This window comes from Epinephelus fuscoguttatus, linkage group LG15, assembly GCF_011397635.1.
Source record: "Epinephelus fuscoguttatus linkage group LG15, E.fuscoguttatus.final_Chr_v1".
Classification (NCBI taxonomy): Eukaryota; Metazoa; Chordata; class Actinopteri; order Perciformes; family Serranidae; genus Epinephelus; species Epinephelus fuscoguttatus.
Genome location: NC_064766.1, coordinates 23938954 through 23960945, shown reverse-complemented (window position 1 = coordinate 23960945; position 21992 = coordinate 23938954). Strand labels below are relative to the sequence as shown.

General features: G+C 40.7%; 1 protein-coding gene across 2 annotated transcripts in view; it reads left to right on the top strand.

Moving 5' to 3' along the window:
• Window positions 1-21992, top strand: part of dab1b (DAB adaptor protein 1b) — a 155478-nt gene that overhangs the window by 32577 nt on the left and 100909 nt on the right. Inside the window, exon 1 of one of the 2 annotated variants that reach the window (XM_049597289.1) lies at window positions 5947-5970. The exons of the other annotated variant lie outside the window; for it this stretch is intronic. The gene's annotated coding sequence lies outside the window, so the exon portion shown is untranslated. Of the gene's footprint in view, window positions 1-5946; window positions 5971-21992 lie in introns of those variants that run through there. 2 annotated transcript variants of the gene reach the window in all.

The following is a 21992-nucleotide window of genomic DNA, read 5'->3' as shown; positions in this document are numbered from 1 at the left end:
GCTGGATTATGAGGTTTTGCTTTTCAAGAATGCCCCTGACCAGTGTCTAAAGAAGTTAGACACTGTGTGCCATTGTACTTTGCGCTTTTTTACTGGTTGCGGAAATCACATACACCACTGTACTCTGTATGCCACTGCTAAATGTCCATCTTCGTATGTTGGCAGGCTCTTGCATTGGTTGGTTTTTTACATGTAAATCTATTCTTGGCCTGGTTCCCTCTTATCTGTCTACAGACATGCAGAAACTAAAATCAATATGGCCTTCGCTCTCATGATATTCTTCAAATGCTGGTTCTGAGGGTGAGAACAGAACTTGGCAAATAAGCTTTTAAATATGTTGTTCCTTCGTCTTGGAATAATCTTCAGAAGGATCTGAAACTGGCAGAGCTGATCACTGTGGGGGAGTTTAAGACGATTTTAAAGGATCGAGAAATTTGCTCTTTTAGTTAATGTGTCTGTTTCTAAATCATTTTGGAAATTGTACTCACATCATATTTGTTCTTATTCTGGACCTTGTATCTCATGTTAATTGCATACTGTGGTTTTTAATCATTTGTTGGACAGTTGTTTATGTCTCTTTGCCTTGTTGTAACTTGTTGTAACAATGTTTTATGCTGCCCTCTTAGCCAGGTCACTCTTGAAAAGGAGATTTTTAATCTCAGTGGGGCTTTTACCTGGTTAAATAAAGGATATATATACACGAACGTCTCTTTTATAATGTTGGTCAATGGGGAGAATGCGTTTTTAGCCGCAGGGTATTTTTTTGCCTGCAATATATTGCCTGAAAAATTGATCGCAAGGCTGAGCTGCTTTCCTGGGGGCCTGATAACACACCTGAATCTTCGACGGCAGTGTCAGTGTTTGGGTTGCATTGTGGGTAATGAATGCACCAGGTTGTGACAAGAAAAATAGGGGATTAACAAGGATATATCTCTGAATCCGCTGCATCTATTAAGATCCTTTTTTTGTGTCATGAGTCTGACATTGTTTAAGTAGGGCGATGCTAAATCAGTGGAGTACTATTAACAATACAGTTTAAAAACATTTTTACATTATTTTTGACTACAAAAATGGAGGTTTAACTGTGATTTGAGTTAATGGATAACCTAGATTATCACCCTCCAAAAGCTCATACATGAATAAAACAAAAAATACCATTCAAATTGTGAATGCCGTTAGGAACCCCAGTTGACTACAGTGCAGGGAAGAATTAGCATTTCACTTCAACTGAATGTCTATATATGTGTGTCAGAAAGCCAACATCATGCACTGTGGAACTCTACATGACACCTGTCAAGACCGGGAAATGGCTGTTCTCTGTTTTCCAATTCCCCTGCTCCATCTGGACAGCCTTGTTCCTTTTCTCACTGTAGAGAGACAGAAGATCACAGCGTCTCCCTCTCCTTACATCTCTCTTTCATTCTCACTCTCTCTTGTCTTATTTCTGCACTTTTGCTCTCTGTTTTGCACTCTTACATCTCTCTTTCATTCCCCCTTTCTTTTGTCTTATTTCCCAGCTTTCCCTCTCTCCTGCACTCTGTTGCCTTCTGTCTCTTCTTGTGCTCTCTTTCTCCCTCGCTCTGTCTTTCTGGCCCGCTCGGCTTCACCTCCTTCCTCTCAGCTCAGCTGCTCTGGGATTGTCCGTGATCATTCGACATCAAAATATCTTCTCCTCACTGTTGCCCTGTGTTCGCCTCATCTCGACCATGTAATATTAAAGTCAGAGGGGACAGCCCTGCTGTTTTCAATGAGTGCTTGTTCACGGTGGAGGGAAAAAGACCAAGAGCAGGAAGAGGGGAAAGCGATGTCACCCACAGCCGAGCCAGCGAGATGAATGCACTCTGACTAAATCTCCCCTTTAGCCACTTATTATTATTCAGAAAGTCCAAACCCTGCTCTACCGCAGCTCTAAAACTGCATAAAAATGTGAGGGATGCATTTGCAGACAGTCAACAAAAGCTTTTTAAAGCCAGGCTGAGACTGAGAACAAGCCTTTTGATTGATTATGTGATTTGATTACTGCTGCAAATGCAACACATTGCTTATTCTTTTCTGGTGAGATTTCAAATTTGGATCGGCCATTGAATTCCATGTTTGTGCTTGACTGGTGACCGACTGTTTGGGAGTAAATGAACCTCTCACATTCACCCATTATCAAGAAAACCATAGGGGACTGCCTGCTGGGAGAGAAAACACAGACTTTTATTATGAGTCCCTCTGTAGTGCAGCCCACCAATGAGGCTACATAGCAGCACATGTGCAATTAACGCAGGACAGATGGTCCAAGTTCACATCAAATCAATGCCGGGGATGAAGTGATGGGGAGGGAAGCCCGCATTGCCCCACGAGGCCGCCACGGCTTCACTGCCACTGATGCATGGTTCAATTTGACATGTTTGATCAGGTGACTCCATGCAAAGTGTATCCACTTTGAAATTGAAATGCATGCCAGAGAGTACTTACAGCACCCCTCTGTGTTTTGTTACACAGGTGGATCCGCATTACCAAATCTATAATATTATATTACTCTCATACATTATGCATGCGACATGCCATTAGTGGAGACAGGTAGGGGTAGGGCCAGGGGGGTTTTAATGAATTTTTCAGATGATGATGATAGGAGGATTTGCATATGTGGGAGGTGACATTGTGTTTGTTCTGGAAAATTGATTGAGATTAAGGTTCATGGTCATGGTGTGCCTGTACCAGTTAATACTGTTATAAAGAACTGGAAAACATCAGGTTGTGGTGTGTGCATGTGCGTGTGCGTGTGTGTGTGTGTGTGTGTGTGTGTGTGTGTGCGCGTGCACGTGTGTGTGCGTGTTGTCATCCTCCTATTTGGTTAAATTAATTAATCTGTGCAGTAATCCTGACCTTGTTAGGTTAATTTCCATGCCAATGAAAAATGTAATACTGATTACTGACACTGATTAAATACAAATATGACATGTTGTGTCACACAGTGTTGCTTCACATTGTGTTGACCATTGTGTCATACAGTGCTGTGCCCATACAACCTCACATCCTTTTGCGCTGATGATGAAATCAAAGCATTTGCTCCCATGTTGAGGACTTGTGTGTGGCTTTCTGCACGTCAAATAAACTTAATTAAAGGATTTTGGAACCTATTTTCCCATGTTTTTGTGTCTAATGGGAACAACATTTTTTTTTTTTAAAATTGTCCAGTATTGAGGGAGAGCAGTGGCCAGGCTGCAATGTAACCACTCAGGGCATGTTGGACCATCAGTTCACGTCCATTAAAAGTGCTTTTTTTGCCACCAACAGGCTCAGATTGTCCTAAATGTCTGATAAGATTATTGAAAGGATCCCTACAGAGATAGACTTTTATTTCTTAAAGTTTAAGATCCTTTTTGTTTGACCAAAAACAACCTCAAACTCGCTATCATCAACCCACCAAGCTCTGTTTAAATAAACAGTCATTTTATCATCGTAAAACACACTTCACTCCACTGTTCCAACAATCACCAACTCTGGTTTGGTTTAAATAAACCCTTAATTTACCCAGTTAAATGACAAAACATGCTTGCTCTATACACGTTAAAATTACTGTATATTTAAATGGAGTTTGGTTGGTTTGGCAGTAGCAATTTTGGGGCTGTTTCTGATTAAACAAAAAGGATCTTGTGCTTTATCCAAACAGTTTCAGATTGTTTATCCACTGGTAAACACAAAGTTATGAGCCTCCAAGTACCTTTCGTTATTAAGGTTACAGATCCCTGCGTGATATGATGATAGCACATCGGCAGAACGTAATGTCACTGAGTAACTTTAGCACTGCTTTACTGTCTTTAAACATGCATAAAATTAATTAAACATGATGCTAGTTAGTGTTAATGGCTGTAGGGTTCTCATAGTGTTGCAAGTTTAGCTGATCATATACAGTGGTGGAAAAAAGTTTTCGGACACCCCATGCATTTGTGAAATATTGCATTAAGAATTACTCTTAGGTCTTCAAGTGCAATTTCTTTTAGTACAGTCACAGCCAAAATACTAAATAAATCCAAAAAAAGCCATTAAAAACTTAAAATTGGTTGGTTCCATAAAAATACATAAGAAATTTTGAGTATTGGGTCATTTTGGTACCAGTGATGAAGGTCGTTCTTTTTCTTAAAAGACACAATTTTTGTTGCCAAGCTTCGTGTCTACGTAAAGCCAGCACATCTGAAAGTTCTTCAGACATAAAAATGGCTAAAACAAGGAACCTAACGCAGGAAACACGCCTGAAGATAAAGATTCTCAGCCAGGAAGGGTACAGCTGCCGCCAGATAGCCAGGAAGTGCAGATGCAGTCCTTCAGCAGTTGGATACACTCTGCAGACATACAGACGAACCAACAGCTTGGAAGACAAACCAAGATCTGGGCGTCCAAGGGTTTCTTCAGCAATAAATGACCGCATCCTGATCCTCATGTGCAGGCAAAACCGCCGAATGACATCACCGGAGCGTCAGCAGCTTCTTCACATTGTGTTGACCATTGTGTCATACAGTGCTGTGCCCATACAACCTCACATCCTTTTGCGCTGATGATGAAATCAAAGCATTTGCTCCCATGTTGAGGACTTGTGTGTGGCTTTCTGCACGTCAAATAAACTTAATTAAAGGATTTTGGAACCTATTTTCCCATGTTTTTGTGTCTAATGGGAACAACATTTTTTTTTTTTAAATTGTCCAGTATTGAGGGAGAGCAGTGGCCAGGCTGCAATGTAACCACTCAGGGCATGTTGGACCATCAGTTCACGTCCATTAAAAGTGCTTTTTTTGCCACCAACAGGCTCAGATTGTCCTAAATGTCTGATAAGATTATTGAAAGGATCTACAGAGATAGACTTATTTCAAAGTTTAAGATCCTGTTTGACCAAAAACAGCCTCAAACTCGCTATCATCAACCCACCAAGCTCTGTTTAAATAAACAGTCATTTTATCATCGTAAAACACACTTCACTCCACTGTTCCAACAATCACCAACTCTGGTTTGGTTTAAATAAACCCTTAATTTACCCAGTTAAATGACAAAACATGCTTGCTCTATACCCGCTAAAATTACTGTTTATTTAAATGGAGTTTGGTTGGTTTGGCAGTAGCAATTTTGGGGCTGTTTCTGATTAAACAAAAAGGATCTTTGTTTGAAAACATTCTGTTATTTGTTGACTTTGATACCAACAATGTTGAGAACTGACACATTGAAACTGTCAAGAATTTAGTTTTGTTAGTTTTTCTTGTAAACAATAAACAAAAAAATATAATTTGTATTTGTTTGTATCTGTCTAATGCAGCCACACCTTTTGAAACACAAAAAAGATTTTTCCACAAATATATCATGATAATATTTTAGATGTAGGGTTCTAATAGTGTTGCAAGTTTAGCTGATCATATATGTGTAGTAAAAGCAATAGTGTATTTTATATTAGTTTAAAAACCTTGCTTTCCCAGGATTTACAGGCACAGGGAAAGGACTGTTTTCCCTTTTACTGAACATGTTCCTAATAGTGATGGTCAAAAATGATCCAACAAATCTTTTTGAACGACTCCTTTAAGTGTCAAATATATACAGGGTCAGCCTGTCGAACGTCTGAGTGCTCATGAATTCCTCCTCCCACTGCTCACGCTGTGTGTGGGTGAACGAGATGCGATTGAATCGGACCCCAGTTCAGACAGCCGCGCAGCAACACTCATTGAACAAGACTGAGTGAACCGTTCTCTCGAGGTTGGACGTATTGTGCTTGCCCTGGAAGAACGCCTGCTGCATTGACAGTTGACAGAGATAACTGGTTGTTGACCGGTTAAATAGGACTCGGCTTGAGACCTCCGCCAGCCAAGGCCAGTGGTGCATTCATGTACTCCTCGGACGGTCATTCTTCTGAGTTCAGTGTGTTAAGATAATATGTTGTATTTTATTGCTCAGAGCCTTTAAACAACACGTTGATAATGAAGCGCAAAGGAAGCAGATCAGGTGAGCCATGAAATATGATGGGGGGCACATTTTTCAGATTTTTCTGCATTATGAATGCAGCACAAGGCTGCGGAGGTTTTTGAGATGTCTGCAAAACTACTTGCCCTCAAAGAAGCTTATATGGCTTTCGTGGGATGCTGAAATGCATTAAAATGAATATTAGCTTTATTTATGTAAACCTACACATGACTGGTACTGCACTGAGGAGAATGTTTGTGGAGCAGGCAGCACTAGATGTTGAACGTGCATGTACTAACAGAGTGTAACAGAGATGCAACAGAGACACCATATGATGCAAAATGTATTAAAACTCAAAAAGTCTGAAAGGCTCGATACACTAACATATATTAACTCCAAGGAACCGGAACTGTAAAAAGAATCAGACCACCCATCACTAGTCCCTAACTATGACTAGACTCCCACTGTATCTATTGTAGTATACTGTATTGTTTTATATCATTTCATAATATGACCAGCATAACTTAATATTGTAAGTAATAAACAATAATATACTAGGTGAGATAACAGTTCTTTCTTGACCTTAAATAGCAGTTTACAAAACTGTCTCAACTCAAGGTCCACCCACATGCTCATTCCAGCCTAAATCACACAGTAAGGTTGCATGACATTAGAAAAAATCGATTTATTGTGTTAGTCAAGACTAAGACCAGACTTTTAAAATACATGTGAACATCTTAGTCCAACTGAAATCTTAGTCGAATTTCTTAAAGTCGAACTAACGCATCCAGATAATGTGATTGAGAGTCAAATTACTCCTGCATCTATACAGTCAATCAGACCCAAGCTGGCTGAGACGCTTGGTGCATGCTCCACAGTGTTTGCCCCGGGCTTTGACCCGGAAGTCGAAAGCATTAAATGTGTAACAGAAGAAGAAGCTGGTAACAACATGGCAAAGTCTACATCCAGAGCTGTGCATTTTTGGATGGATGAAATGTACAGAGCTGTGAGGTTGTCCACTTTGAATTCAGTTTGCTGCTAGCTAACCATAGCTAACTTGTTTGTCGATTGCTTGGTCTGTGGTGTAATACACTAACAAGTCGAAAGGGGACCTTTCGCTACGTACTGTAGCAGAGTCAGACATACTGTCAATAAATTGATTCCCCTCCTGTGCTTGTACACTAGGAAAAGGACAATAGTTCAGTTAATTGGACTAGTTGAGATATAACCATAGCTCTACTTAACTTTGCATGTAAACTTACTGACTGTCTTCAACTCTGGTTGCTTTTAAATGTGCTATGTAAATAAACTTGACTTCATCACCAGGTGGAGAGGTGTTCAGTTGTCTGTAAAGATGAGAACTCCATCTGCTGATGAAGCCTGTTCGATAAAAACAGAGCTCTGTAAAAAGCGAGTAAGTGAGTTGAGACAGTTTAATTAAAAAATAAGATACCACTATTGACGTAGAAGCAGTGGAAATGACAGACGGTGGAACAACCAAAGTAACTGTAGAGACTCAAGCCATAAAAGCACAAGAGCCCTGTGCTAGGCTCTGAGGAGAACAGAAAGTGATCTGATTGCCTTTTTGACAGTGGGGGGGGGGAGTTGTTTTTTCCACTTTAAGGTGAAACCAGTGTATGGTGGGATAAATACACAATGCTTGAAGACATCAATCATGAAAAGAGTTTCAGCTCTGTTAAGGCACCTTCTCTGTCATTACCTCCCACTGCAGTATCAACCACTTACATGAAGAATAGACAACCACTTAATGAGCTCTCACACGAAACAAAAGGATCTGTCTCACTCTTACACCAGAAAACTGAGTGAAGCTGTACTTAAGCACAGTGGTGGTTTGAGCTAAATGCTAACATCAGCATGTTAACATGTTCATAGTGACAATATGCTGATCTTCAGCAGGTACAATGGTTACTACGTTCACCATCTTAGACTAGCATTTTAGCACACTAACATCAGGTTATTAGCACTGTACTAAATGCATGGCTGCGGTCGAACAGTCAAAGAAAAAAAGAATTCATTATAATCATAAGAACTTAAGAAAGACAACGGTGCAAAGAGAATCCAACTGCACTTACACTACGCTCTGCAATCATGCGATGGCGGATGTTATTGACGTGGGTCTGCCCTGGTGAAACTACAATGTCCTGAAGATGGACTACTGAAAGCACATCTTCATTATATAGAGTGCCCCAGGAATGAGTCCTAAAACCTGGAAATGAGTTAGCATTTTACCACTCATGGTTTCCTTGCCTCAGAGTCCGTGGGTTTTTGGTTAGATGCCTGAAATAGGGGCTGTGTTTAACACCAGCTTAAGAGACTTTCATGTTTGTGAACACAGAATACGTCAGTAAATACCCCACTGTGAACTCTTAAGCTTTCATGTGCCTTAAAAAAGGCAGTTACTAACAAGTAGGGGTGGGCAATACGGCCCTAAAATAATATCACAATATTTCAGGTTCTTTTTGCAATAATGATATTCTCGACGATAAAAAAATATATGTTAGTAATTTAAGAACACAGAATTCCAACAAAATAATTGATACAGTTTTACAGTTTTCTTCAAATATTCAGTAAAAACTAAACAAAAATGATCTCTCATTTCTTTAGTTTGTAAACAACAGTAACTCAGAGTGAGATTCAGATTCTGTATACAATATTGATAGTTCAACAAAATAAAATCTACCACAAATTACACATTTAAACAGCACCCAAATACAAAAAATGTCCCCTGGGATTGGGCGACACAGACAGAGACGCTGTGTTGCTGCTAGAGGAGCCGCTGAATGAGTTCCCTCTGAGCAGTAAGTCACTAAAAGAGTCTGAGAAGTCCGGGGCTGTTCATGAAACATTCAGGACGCCACAGTTTATTCCACACTACTGAAGCTGCTCCTCTTTCTGGAACCACCACGTAGTCTGAAATATTTTTGCTTTCAGCCATGCTTGTTGTTGGCGTGGGTAACAGTGTAATGTTTATATGTCACAAAGTCAAAATATTGTGAGTATCATGATGTGAATTTTTCATATGATAGTAAAAATTACACCGGTATCCATGTGAATGACGTGATATGGCACACCCCTATTTTTTCGCATTATCGACACACCGGTACCAGCTGCACCTTCCTACTCTCTCTAATTGTTAGGCATATCATTTGTTTTTGTGAATGGCCAAATGGTGTGTCGCTTTCAATGTTGCTGCCATAAGGAATTGCGGGACAGCATTCTCTCCTTTCTTTTGGTAAAGGATGGTCTAGTGTAATTTCCCGATGCTAAAGGAGATAAAAAGGGTTGCACTGAAGCACCTTGACTGAGCATTTAGAGAATTCAACCAGCTCTTATCATGGCTGTAACTCAGATACTTCCAGTGAATTCATTCAGGAACCTTCCTTAACAAAAGAGACTGTTTGATTGCAGCCCAAATCTGAGGCTGATAGGTGTTGAAGTTTTGCAGGGGCTTGGTATTAAACCAACCCAGCTGGTCACCATCATCTTTAGACATTGATATTTGGTTGAATTTAGGTTGTGACGTTGGGTCACCAAAATTCAATGTGAGGAGAATGTCCAATACCAGTGTCAGATGATGTAGAATACTGACAACAGATGACACCTATACTTCGTTGGTTTTAAGTGTGTTGTTAATTAACAAAAATCCATCGTCCTCCAAATGTTCCATATGGAGTACCTAACCCAACATCTGCAAAGTGCCATGATGTTAACGTTAACGCAAAGTGAAATTATATCATCACTAGACATTTAAAATATCGTCAACCTGATTATGATTCTAACCAAAATTTAATGTCTGTCCGAAATAAGAGTCTAACATCTAACGTCATTTTGACACCTGGTGCTGGTGTAAGACATGTAAGACAAGATTCAAATTTTGACCTGATGATAGATGGAACACCAGGCAAGCACCAAAGTTCTGAAAATTCATACTATAAGGAACAATGTCTTCACCAAATTGTATGTCAATCCTTCCAGTGATCAGGATTTTAGTGTGAAAAAATGTGAAAGCGATAGGTGTATTCATCCTTTTGGGACCATCAATGTCTTCACTAGATTTCCAGTAGTTGTTTATATTAGATATTTACAGTTTTGTTGATTTTATTTATAGGAGAGGAAGAGGGAAAGCATTTAAAAACAGCTCTAAATCTGATTTAATCAGAATAATAGACTACTCTATGATAATGATAGACTGCTATGCAACTCCATAGAAAACAAGTTTAATGGTTTATTAATGCAAATTTATTTCAAAGCTAACTCTGGATGGTAAATATTTTATACTGCCCTGCCATTGGCAGCTGAACCAAAAACTTAATTTCAGACTCTGTCAGTCATAGATTTGTTATACATGATAATGGTGTAGTATGTTCCTTCCTCTAACAATAAAAAAGACATCAGAGGTTATAAACTGGTTCCTCCATTTGCTACAGACTGTTAATATTCTACCAGAGGCTGTAGTTTAAAATCAAACAGCCTTCACAGAGAAGAACAGAATATTTATATCACACCCTCTGCCTGTACAACGTCAGCGCCGAGCAGCCGTGATTACAACTGAAGGGTTGTGATAATGACCTTGCTTCGGGTACTCAACAAAATATTAATTAGAGGTTGCTGTGTTTATGAGTCAGCTGTGGTCGTTACGCAACCCAGGCGAGCAAAACAGCCAACTGTTCGGACGTGAATTTACCAAAAACACAAATCTGTGAGGTCTGTCTTTGTCTGAGGCTGCTGCTACAGAAACCACATCATCATTAGTCAGTTGCTTTCTTGACACGTATTCATCAATAATGTAAAATCTACCAGATGAAAAGTCAATACAGTAAAAAAGAGGTCTATTCATCGGCAGTTTTAAGAGCTTGTTGCGTGAGTCGATCTTCCTGATGATTCCCTTCAGCACCTGCAGTCACACGGAGGAAGCTGTTTGCAGGGGAAGGGAGGCGTTGGAGTAGATAGCATTATGTGCATCCTTGCTAATTAACTGTTTCTAGTTCCCTAACCAAAGCCTGCAGTCTCTCTGTCTCTCCCTATCATCCCTGCCCCTCCTTGTGCTCAACAGTCTGATTTGTATTCAGGTGGCTTCCTCTCCTCCCTGTGTGTGACTCTGCAGAGCAGGTGTCCATGGCTCTGGCTCAGACAATGATAGGCCGCTGATAAGCTGCCTTGCACACAGTGATAGATAGGCAGAGGCTCTGTGTTTTCCTCTGACGGCAGTGACGTGTTTTCAGCTGGTGTTTTGCAGTTATGGAAGGTCATTTAAATGCAGGGAACATAAACTTGCAAATCCCCATGGATGTGTACTGTATGCAAACACATACTGGAATGTGATATAGCTATGTGGTACACAGTTTTTTAATATAAATTTGAGCTAAACTCACACAAGTTTCTTCGGCTGTCAAGATCAAAGTGTGGCTCTGTGTTAATGAAATAGCTTATCACTTTCCAAATACAGTTGACCTTTCGCTAAGCCCCACCCCTTCATGATGGTCCGACAAGCTGTCAGAGTAAGCATGGAGCCCACACTGTAACTAACTGCACTTCCTGAGAAATATTATCATAGTTTTGGAAAAATGAAAGAGTGATTCCAGAGAGAAGCAGACAGAGGGGTCTACAGTCTGTGTTTGAAGGATATATCCAGGATGTCAAACTGACTCAGCAGCAACAACAGGTTAAAAAGACAAAGATAGTTAGAAGTTAAAGCCGAACTATAGGCTACAGATCACAGTGTAAAAGTGAACCACCACATTGAGGCAAAAGACAATGTTAAAAAAGTGATCTTTCGCTGATATTTAACCAGCTGTGTGTCATCGCCGTATGTGCAGATGAACTGTGTTTGGTTTTCCCCATGCCCCCTGCCACCGGACCTCCGCCATTGGTCCAGTGGAGGGTAAGGGGGCACCAGGGGAAGCCAAACACTGTTCATCTGCACACACTGCAATGACACACAGCTGGTTTAATATTGGCAACTTTCCCTGCTTCCCTTCACTGGTTCCTGTACAGCAGGGTTGGTCTTTATTCACTGTTATAATCATTAAAAAGCAAAAGCAGCATGTGTATACATTCAGTAGGCTATATCTTCAGTAGCTAGCGAGCTAACCCTACACTTTTCAGGGTTTGATTTTGGTTTTGGGACAGGGGAGAAACGTATATCTTTTTCCAACCTCTCCAGGTAACGAGTATCATTAATACACGACGTGCCCCAGGCACAACATTTAGCTCCAAATCCACAAAACCAGCCTGAAAATGAAGGAAATCTGAAACGATTGCGTTAGAGCTGTGTTGTTGTCGGACCCTGGTCTGAGCCAGCCCAATGCTACATTATGATTGGTCAGTCTGCGACCAAGAACGGGACTTAGCGAAGGGTCAATTGAGCTAGCTAAATATACAGCTCGGCGGAGGACACCATTAATGTTTACATCTGGCGCAGTCATGAGCATGAGCCTCTTGTCCATGAGTAGATACACGCTTCCCTCTTCACAGTTAGACAGTTGGCAGGTGTAATTGTACAAGGTCTGTGGATTATCCTGAGTAACCAGGTCATGATTTCTGGAAAGAGACATTGATGAGTTTGAGTTTTTCAAATGTATATTTTTAGCGCTTTGAGCACCACAAGCCGAGTGCCATTTAGTTCCATTATACTGGAGAGAAGGCAGACATCTCTACAGCTGATATCTGCAACACTCTGCAACTCACACATAAACAATTTAGACTGATAAATAGCACTACAGATAAGAGGAAGAACATGTGTCTTTGTGTTAGGGGGAATTGCCCTTTAAACAAATGAAACATGTTCATCAGAAAGTTTTAGAGGTGCTGGTAGTCGGATTTTGTTATATTTAGACACAGCCAGGCTAGCTGTTTCCCCTAGTCTTTGTGCTAAGCTAGGCTAACTGGCTGCTAGCTGTAGCTTTATATTTATCGTGCTGACATGAAAGTGATATTGACCTTCTCATCTAACTGTCTAAGAGCTAATCGAATCTAACTAGTGTTTGTAAGCATCACTGTTGTGAACAGGCATTAACACCATATAAAAACATTGATACTTTAGTTTTAGTTGTTGTCTTATGTTAGACCCTGTGTTTAGAGGCCTGTTAATCAGTTTGTGAGTCTTAGCAGCAGATTCAAACCCTCTGTTTTGAATTTTTATTGGTGGGTTGACCCTTTTATATACATTTGAATCATGTACTGTACCTTTAAGCCCCCCTTTAACTGCAACTGGCAGCGCAGTGTTATCTTGTAACAGTTGTCGGACTTATAGGCAGATCCCACACATGGGAGCAGTCCAGTATTCTCCAAGTGAACTGCTCTGTATGTGATGATATTGTGCTTCCTGATCCCAGCATCCGGCATGATACCACGGCGATTATCTCCTGTAATCTTTAATAACGTCCCAGGGAGGAAGACAGAGTGCAATAAGCTGCATCTGCTGTAACTGGCCGTGGACGAACAAGGTGAAAGAGAAGAAGATGGTGTTTTGCCTGTAGGTTTTCTGTGCCAATGAATCCTCTAACCTTCCTGTACCTCTGTTGGTGCTGCTCATTCTGCAGATGAATTGGGAAACAAAATCTGTTTTTTTCAGCACAGTTCAATCGGTACGAAGCAGTGGCCTCAGGGTCATTAATTGTTCCCAAAATGTTTACAGTTTATCATTTTTTAGAATTAGTCAAGGCTTTGGGTGAGCTCACGCTCAGAAATTAATTTATTTTGGTTTTGGAGTGTTGTAGCTTCAAGATCAGTTTTTCATTAAAACAAACTAACTTTGTGACTTTGGTCACAGGAGCAGTGTTTGTGCCCGAGTTTCTTTAACAAATGAGGCCTCGGGGTTTGTCACTCCCCACTGAGCTGCAACGTTAATGTCACTGTGTGCATCTGGGTGTATAATTGAAAAATGACTACATATAAATTAAGAAGGCAAAGCAACAGCATGGAAATGTGATGTAAATGGGAACTGAAGGAAAAGTGGTAAACACTGATATACCAACAGTTTGAAACTGAACATAAATTACAGCTTGTAGTTTAGACCAGCCATCCCTCCTCGAAGTTTAATAATCAATAGACTGAGTGAGACTATTATTATTGTTCAAAAAACATATTGAGAAAATAGAACCTGAGCAAAAACCTTTAAATCTATACTAATCATGTGCTGTGAAATGTGTCACTCTTCATAATAAACACATTTATCCTCCAAACTCCACCCCTCAGCTCTGCATCGTTTTTTGGGTTTTTTTTTTTTTGGTTTTTTTTTAGCATTTTTCAAATCAGTGTTTTGGTGTTATGGTCAACAAGAAACGAAGCTACCTATGGTAAACATAGTGGATTATTTTAGCTGTTATGATAGATGTTTCACGTCAGGAGTTAGTGGAGACCAAATCAGAACTTAAAAGAATAGGTTAGGGTACCAAACCAAGTACCCATTCATGGTGCCAAATTTCGGTAGCTGAGAGCGCATCTGGGTGAGAGTAACCTACCCCGTGTACAGACTGCAATCTGTCGGACATGTTTTTACTCACACATCTCAGATTACAGATACAGTATCTACATGTGTTTGCAGAATATGTGGGCGACAAGACAAGATTTTAGTATCAGAAGTGTTCTGGTTTCCCTTTGTAGTCCGAGTGGTAGGGGTGTGGCATATCATCTCTTTCACGATACTGGTATAATTTTTTGTATCATATGAAAAATCCATGTCTTGATACTCCCGATATTTTGACTTGTTGACACTGACATCATACTGTTACCCACAGCAAAAACAAGTGTGGCTGAAAGTGAAATTATTACCAACTCTGTAGTGGTTCCAAAAAGAGGAGCAGCTTCAGTAGTGTGGAATAAACTGTGGCGTCCTGAATGTTTTATGAACAGCCCCGGACTTCTCAGACTCTTTTAGTGACTTACCGCTCAGAGGGAACTCATTCAGCGGCTCCTCTGGCAGCAGCACAGCGTCTCTCCCTCTCTCACTGTGCACTCATGGGAGTTGGTGTCATCAAGTGATTTTGTCATGAACCTTTGGTAATGTAAAAATGCAGAAATGACTGGTGCACTGAAGAGTAAGTCCGCTGACTACATCAGATCAGCACAAAGTATTTGCCATCGCTCCTAGAGACTTTATCATCATCAGATGATAACTGATGAGTTCCAAGATTGCCTCCGCCAAGCAGGTTATGTTTTTGGTCTGGGTTTCATTTGGTTTTGGTTAGGGCTGCCCCTTAAAAGTCGGAGATTTGAATCATCAGTCGGAGACCCCTCAGTTGACTGAGATAGCTTCGAGTCTTTTTTGGCTTGTCAGTGTGCTGTGCAGTGTACTTCTGTGGAAGATTTGGTCCCTACATTTTGCTGCAGATTGAGCACTCTTGACTGTCACGCTACGCTTTGAAACAGACGTCTGTAGACACAATGCAGCGGCACAGAGGAGGAGAACCGTAAGGCTCAGAGATTATTATTATTTTTATTATTATTATTTATTGATTTTCTCTCTTCTGCTTGGAAGTGGTGAATTTACCTATTTATCTATTTATCACAGATACTTACGACACAGTCTCTGGCTTTTCTTTGATATCTAGTGTCAGCAAAAAATGTTTCACATTTCAGATCCATCCTTAGCACCATTAGTTTGTTTACTATATTACGTGAACGCCAATGTCACGCTCTGAACTTGATATAGAAAAAAAAGAATCACTGACTATTCGTACTTAACGGCTGAATCTGATTTGACCGACATAATTCTGAGTCATCTGCAGCCCTAGTTTTGATTTATTTTTGGTTTTCAATTACGAAAAAATGACTGGCCTCATTTTAAGAAACTTGATGAAAGGGTGAAGCAGGGGCCAAGGAAGAACCCACTAAATTTCGGACAGGATCCATATTGCAGGGCAGATACACAAATTATCTTTACATTTTTTTACATTGCGAGATAGGGCATATTACCTTGGCAGAGGTCTGTGCTCTCCAAGTGCCCTTCTCTTATTTGTATGTGTTTTGTTCGTTAACTTAACACTAATTGTTGCCACTAACAGGGACCTCCTTCATACAGATGTATTGACAGCAGCTACCAGATAACATAAGGAGACGCCAGATGTGGCGTTTGAGTTTAGGAGGTAACTTTTGGGGTAGTTATTATAATTTCTGTCATCACTTTTCATTATCTCATGATATGTTTGGACCTGAGATGGTTAAATGCCTTGAGTTCGCCCTCTACATCAACATGAATGCAGATACAGTTCATAGAAAAGTGTTTGAGCTTGTTTCAGGAAGAAAAGCCACCGGGAGACACGGCCGCCTGTCTGCATTATCCGCCTGTGTGGAAATAAAAATGGGCAAACAATCAAGAACAAGCACCAACCTGACAGTATTGATCATGTAGTTTGCAGAGGGGAGGAGGAGAGGGTGGTGTCTGCGGGTGATGGCGAGGTTTTCAGCCATGCTGATGGGCTCCTGTTTTTCCGCCTGTGATCATGAATGAAGATTCATGGTGGCCATGGCTGCTCCATGTCCGCCGCAAATCCAGGAAGGATATTTATGTTGACAGCCCTCCTTCTCCCACCAAGCCCAGAAGGAGGATCACACAACCTGTCACTCAGATTGATGTCTCCCCTGACGGCACAAGTTAAAAGGAAAGGAGGAGAAGGTAATGAAGAGAGGATGGAGGATGCAGAATGCTCCCAGGGTTACAGACGTATAAAGATGATCTCTCGCCCGCCACATCATCGGTATTCAATTTATCACATTGACATTCACATACATATACAAACCATACTGTGTGTACTGGGAGTTGCACCCAGAGCAATGTTGCATGGAGCAAAGCTGCTCTATTTCACAGAGGATTTGTTGAATATGTCTTTGATGTGTAGCCTGTTCATGAGAGGGGGGGAAAAGCATGTAGGGAGGAGCTCGGTCATACAATATGGATCAAATGGAAACGAACTAAAAAGATGCAGTGTATTGTCATATGTGTGACCTCGTTGTATATTATTGCAATATTTATTATTTGGGATATGGTTATATGGGCAGCTGCACGGAGCGGCGTAACTGTTATCCAGTCGCATCATCTTCAAAATGGGATGTCGTTTGCCCGTGCAGGTGCGTTATTCAACCACAACCAAGAATGAGTTTCCCATCTCGGCATGCTTTGATACCAGAAATGATTTGTTTTCATATCGCGGCCCTGCATTGTGCAACAGGCAATTTTTGTTACATGGCGAGTGCCTCTACATAATGATGAGGGGAAACATAATCTAATTTCTACTGTCATTTACAGGACAGATTGTCCAAACGGAGTAATAACAATCTCCTCGGCCTCTCCGCGTCCTCTTTCTCATCCTCACTTGTGTCCTCCTCGCGCTCTCTGCCTGCTCCTGCCCTATTCATTCCTTGAAGAATGCATTTGAAACCATGCAAATGAGAACAAGTGAACAAATGAATGTTTCATGAATGCTTTTATGATGAGAAAATGCAAATGAGGATGAGTGAATGAATGAATGTTTAATGAACGCTTGTTTAATGAAAAGGACTTATTAACTAGAGCGCTGACTTAGCATTGCGCCGCAGCCTGGGCCCTACCATGCATGAAAGGATCACATTATATTTTGGCAAGGAGGTGATACAACACATTTAGACGAACAAGCGCCGCTAATCAGTCGGACCTGATTGACAGGACGGAGACATATTGAATTAGCATTTAACTGTCACTTTCCCCCCTCGCCCGCCTCTATTTGTTTTGGATAATACTGCACAAACATACAATCTGATGGAGTTAAATTGGACGGGCCGTGCCAGCCCAGCCACAGTTTTGGCTTATGTGGCTGAGCTGGGGATAGAGGCCGCACACATGAGGGAGATATATCATCTGCTTCATTAGCTGTTGTTGTTATATCTCCCCACATCTCACACAGAGAAGTAGAGAATATAGTATTTAATTTCACCCTCATGTCCTCTAGAAGATGTTTGGAAGAGTGAGAAGTTGTGTGTGTGTTTGTTTGATTCTTTCACCTCAGACTGTGTGTCTGTACAAAAGACTATTGGCTAATGCACGTATTCTTGTACACGATGAGCGTGTGCACGCCTGCTAATGAGTACAGCCTTGGGTGTGAGTGTTTGTGTTTACTCTGCTTTAAAGTACCTTTAATCGTAATGTTTAAAGCCATCGTGGTGCGACTTCTCTCTTTATGGGATGTTCCTGCTGCTTTCATCACTCTCTATAGACTGGCCTCACCACCGAGGTAAACCCAGAAGGAATGATTGGTTGATACACTGGAGCTTACTGAAGTGTGTTTTTTCCATATGAATCTTTATCGGCAAGAAACTGGTAACATTAACAAAAATGTAACAAAAAACTGTTAGGGAAATATGCTGGTATGTTTTTTCCCCTTTCAGTGGAAACAAAGCTTTTATTTACTTTAATTTCACAGATAAGAAACAATAAATAACAAAAATAGCATTATAAGTCTTGTGTGTGATTTATCCTGGCTTCATATGAGCAGAGAAAATCTTCGCTAGTCGCTAGGCTATTTTATGCAATGTAAAGTGCCATAGGCTCGTGCTAATAACGTTAGCATGTTATATTTGTTTGGAAAACGTGTTTAATAATGTCTTTTATAAGACAGTTGTTTTGTTGGTGAACCTTGTGAGTTGTAATGGAGCTGAATTTTGTAACGTTACCTTTGTTACATGTTGCTGTTGTCCCTGGCTTCATATGAGTAGACGAAAGTCCGCTAGCCACAAGGCTAATTTATACAATTTAGAATGCCATAAGCTTGTGCTAAAAACATTAGCATGTTGTATTTGTGGGGAAAATGTGTTCAGCAAAGGACAAATGTTTTGTCTGTGAATGCTGCAAGTTATAGTGAAGCCGATTTGTGTACTTGTGTTTGAAACCGTCGCTATTAAGCCATGTGTAATGTGTGTTCTGAATCAATTAAACTTTACAGCACTTCACAGAAACAGAATTGCCGACTTGTGTTTCGGAGGTCTAACTGTGGTGCAGCTGCATATTTTCAAACAGGGGACTAGAATCTTTTTCTTTGCATCTATTTTATCACAGTTAGTTATTCAGATCAATCCAATGTATGTGCTTGAAAATGAAAAATCTCTGCGGTGCATTAAGAAAAAAAATCCCTGCATCCAAGCTTAGTCTACTTTAGTATGGGTGTAATACAGAGACAAATGAGATTTTTTCAGGAGAATTCCCTCCATCTCTATGGATTGGTGGATGTGTATCTTCCCCATTTTGCCAATAACTGAATCAAGATTAAGCCCTCTTACCCATTTTTCTTTCATGTACTTAGTTGAGTGTTTATTCATTTTTATTTGGCTGGAGTTTATTTGCCCACTTTAAACAGAGAGAACAGAGAGCTTCTGAGCTGTTACAGTGTAGATTTATTTTACATAACAAATATGAGACAGAGGTGAGTCTAAATATTAAAATACTCACTAATTTAGTGACCATGACCGTGACTGAAAGCCATTTGACCTCTAATATCCAATATGTGAATAAATAATGATAATTAAAATCTCTGAATATGCAGCACTCTATTCAGTTCTTCCTGTGTCTATTGAAATTAAGAAATTTGAAATTTTTTCACAAGATGTTTATTCCTCACTGCTTAATTTCACTTCTTTCCAACATGAGTCGTGGTCGTGATTTTATAGCTGCATTAATGCATTCTTTAACAGCAAAACGAGCAAAGAACACAAAATGAATCACCTTGTTAAGTTTTTATTACAAAAATGTCGGCAGTGTTTTCAGTGATGGCAGTGTTTTATTGACACACCCTGCAGTGAAGCAACATTGGCATTCATCTGGAGTTGTGTCTCTGTCCACCTGACATATCTAAGTCCAATATTAACTTGCTTTTAGCTCTGTTTTTGGTCTCCACCACCTCCTGAGAAAAATCTGTCTCTTTAACAGCTTAATGATCCACTGTTAATGCGCCACTATTGACAGAACAGCAAAGTTGAATTTCAGCGGGCATATTCACGTCTTTTCAGCCAAACGTTGTTGAAACAGAGCAGCTAATGTTGCTGCGTCACTGCAAGAAGCTAGCGGGGTGAGAGGCCCAGCCAGGCAGGTAATGTTACGTCATGTTTTATGTCGTATCGGCATTGCTTACATACGACGTGCTCTGTCGTTGAACTATTTTCTCAGAAATTAAAAACACTTCCACAATGCTGATTTATTCATGAGTAAATAGAGTTAACCTTGTTGTCTTTCCGTTGGTGGCTTGTCATTTTCTGCCTGCTGCTGTTTGACGGTGTCACAGAATTTCAAAATAAAGGCATCACCTAAAGATGATGATATGGATCGTTGATCATTGAATCGAAACATCAATCCAGATCGATGGATCTTTACACCCCGACTGTGCAGCAGGTTTTCAGAGCTTTTTCTTCCATTCAAGATGGCTGCTCTCTACTGCTGAAAACAAAGTTGATAAGGGCAATGAGAATGAACCAAAACAATAAAATTCCAGGCACCAAAATCAAAACAATTGGCTTAATTACAACCAGAAAAACTCCATGGAGCCGAGGAAAACTGTTTGTGATAATTCTCTGTGGGTTCAGCACTATGGGCAACACCTTTCACATCACACTTTAATCCACTGTTATCATAAAATATTAACTAGTGCAGCTTTAAGAGACATTTTTCTCTGAAGGGAGAAATTGTCACATTTTGGGAATTTAATTGAAAACAGTGTGAGGGTTCAGCTGTACATTGTGTCCTTCAGGTCAGCCGGCTCTCATCATCTAATGGCAGGGTGGCGCTGCGTTATAATCCCTGAATGAATTTAAACCTTTCAGCTTTAAACGAGACCATATTATTCCAATAACCGTCATTATCCCTCATATTAGCTTAGCGGAGAGAACACGCCAAATGGCAAGGGCCACTCTGTCTCCTATTTGACCTTCCACACTAACACTTGCTACATATGCTCGCCCTCCCTCCCTCCGTCCCCCCCTGCCCTCCCCTCTATCTACCCATCTACCCATCTCCTCTCTCTCCCCCGTTGCTACAGTTGCGTTAGGGGGAAATGGGGCTTAACAAAAATATTGTCAAACTGCCTGGAAAGCCGAGGGGAGGAAGCTGGGCGAGCATATCCAAATAGCCTCCATTTGAATTGCTAATTTGAGCTCCAAAATAAAAAAAAAAAAGTGTTGACAGAGCTGAGAGCGGAGCAGAGGAGAGTAGGTCCTTAATAAAGCAACAGTGTTAACTCTAGGGTGAGCGGCTTCAGAGCGAGATCAAAGCGTTTTAAAACAGGGCGGACTTAAGCTTCTTCGGGGGACCTTTCTCACCCATACACACCTCTCTGTCGCTGTCTCTCTGTTTCCCACTAATTCTGTCCCCTCAGTCACTTGCCTCCACAATCCCCTTTTCTCACAGCTTGGGCTTTTGGATGAGAACCGCCACTTCCTCAAAGAGCATGCAAATGTGCGAATGTATGTGAGACAGAGACAGAGAGTGAGGCAGAGGGGAGAGGGAGGAAGAACGCGAGCTTTGTTAGAGATGTCTAAATTGGGTTGCCTTTGTGCAAATCCACTGATCTCTTTCAAATGAAAAGGGAAACATGTGCTTTTGTCCCACTAATAGGCTCTCCACAAAGGAGGGACCCACACATCAAAACACATAGCTACATATGTGCAATAGGAGTCAGTAGCTGGCGGAGACACACAAACACAACAACACATGCATGTCTTTACCTACATATTTACTTTACAAGTCAGCCTTGCACTACAGTTCTTTTAACTGCTATCAACAGATATCAACAAAATAAGAACGCTGCAGTGTGTTTAATCTTTGAAGATTTACTGGTGACATAACAGAAAGCACAACAGACTTTTGCTGTAGTATCCTGCAAGTTTAATTTGAATTACACACTTATTAAGGACAATGGTTAAAGGGCAGGTCCTTCTGTGTTTTCTTCAGGGTTCAAAATGGAAACGTCCACTCAGTTGTTATCAAAAGTAGTGATGTTTACTTGGGGCCAGACCTTTGGATCTGCCCACTCTGCTGAATTTAGGTTGACTGATTTGTTTGGCATCGTGCATGAAACAGCAGTTTC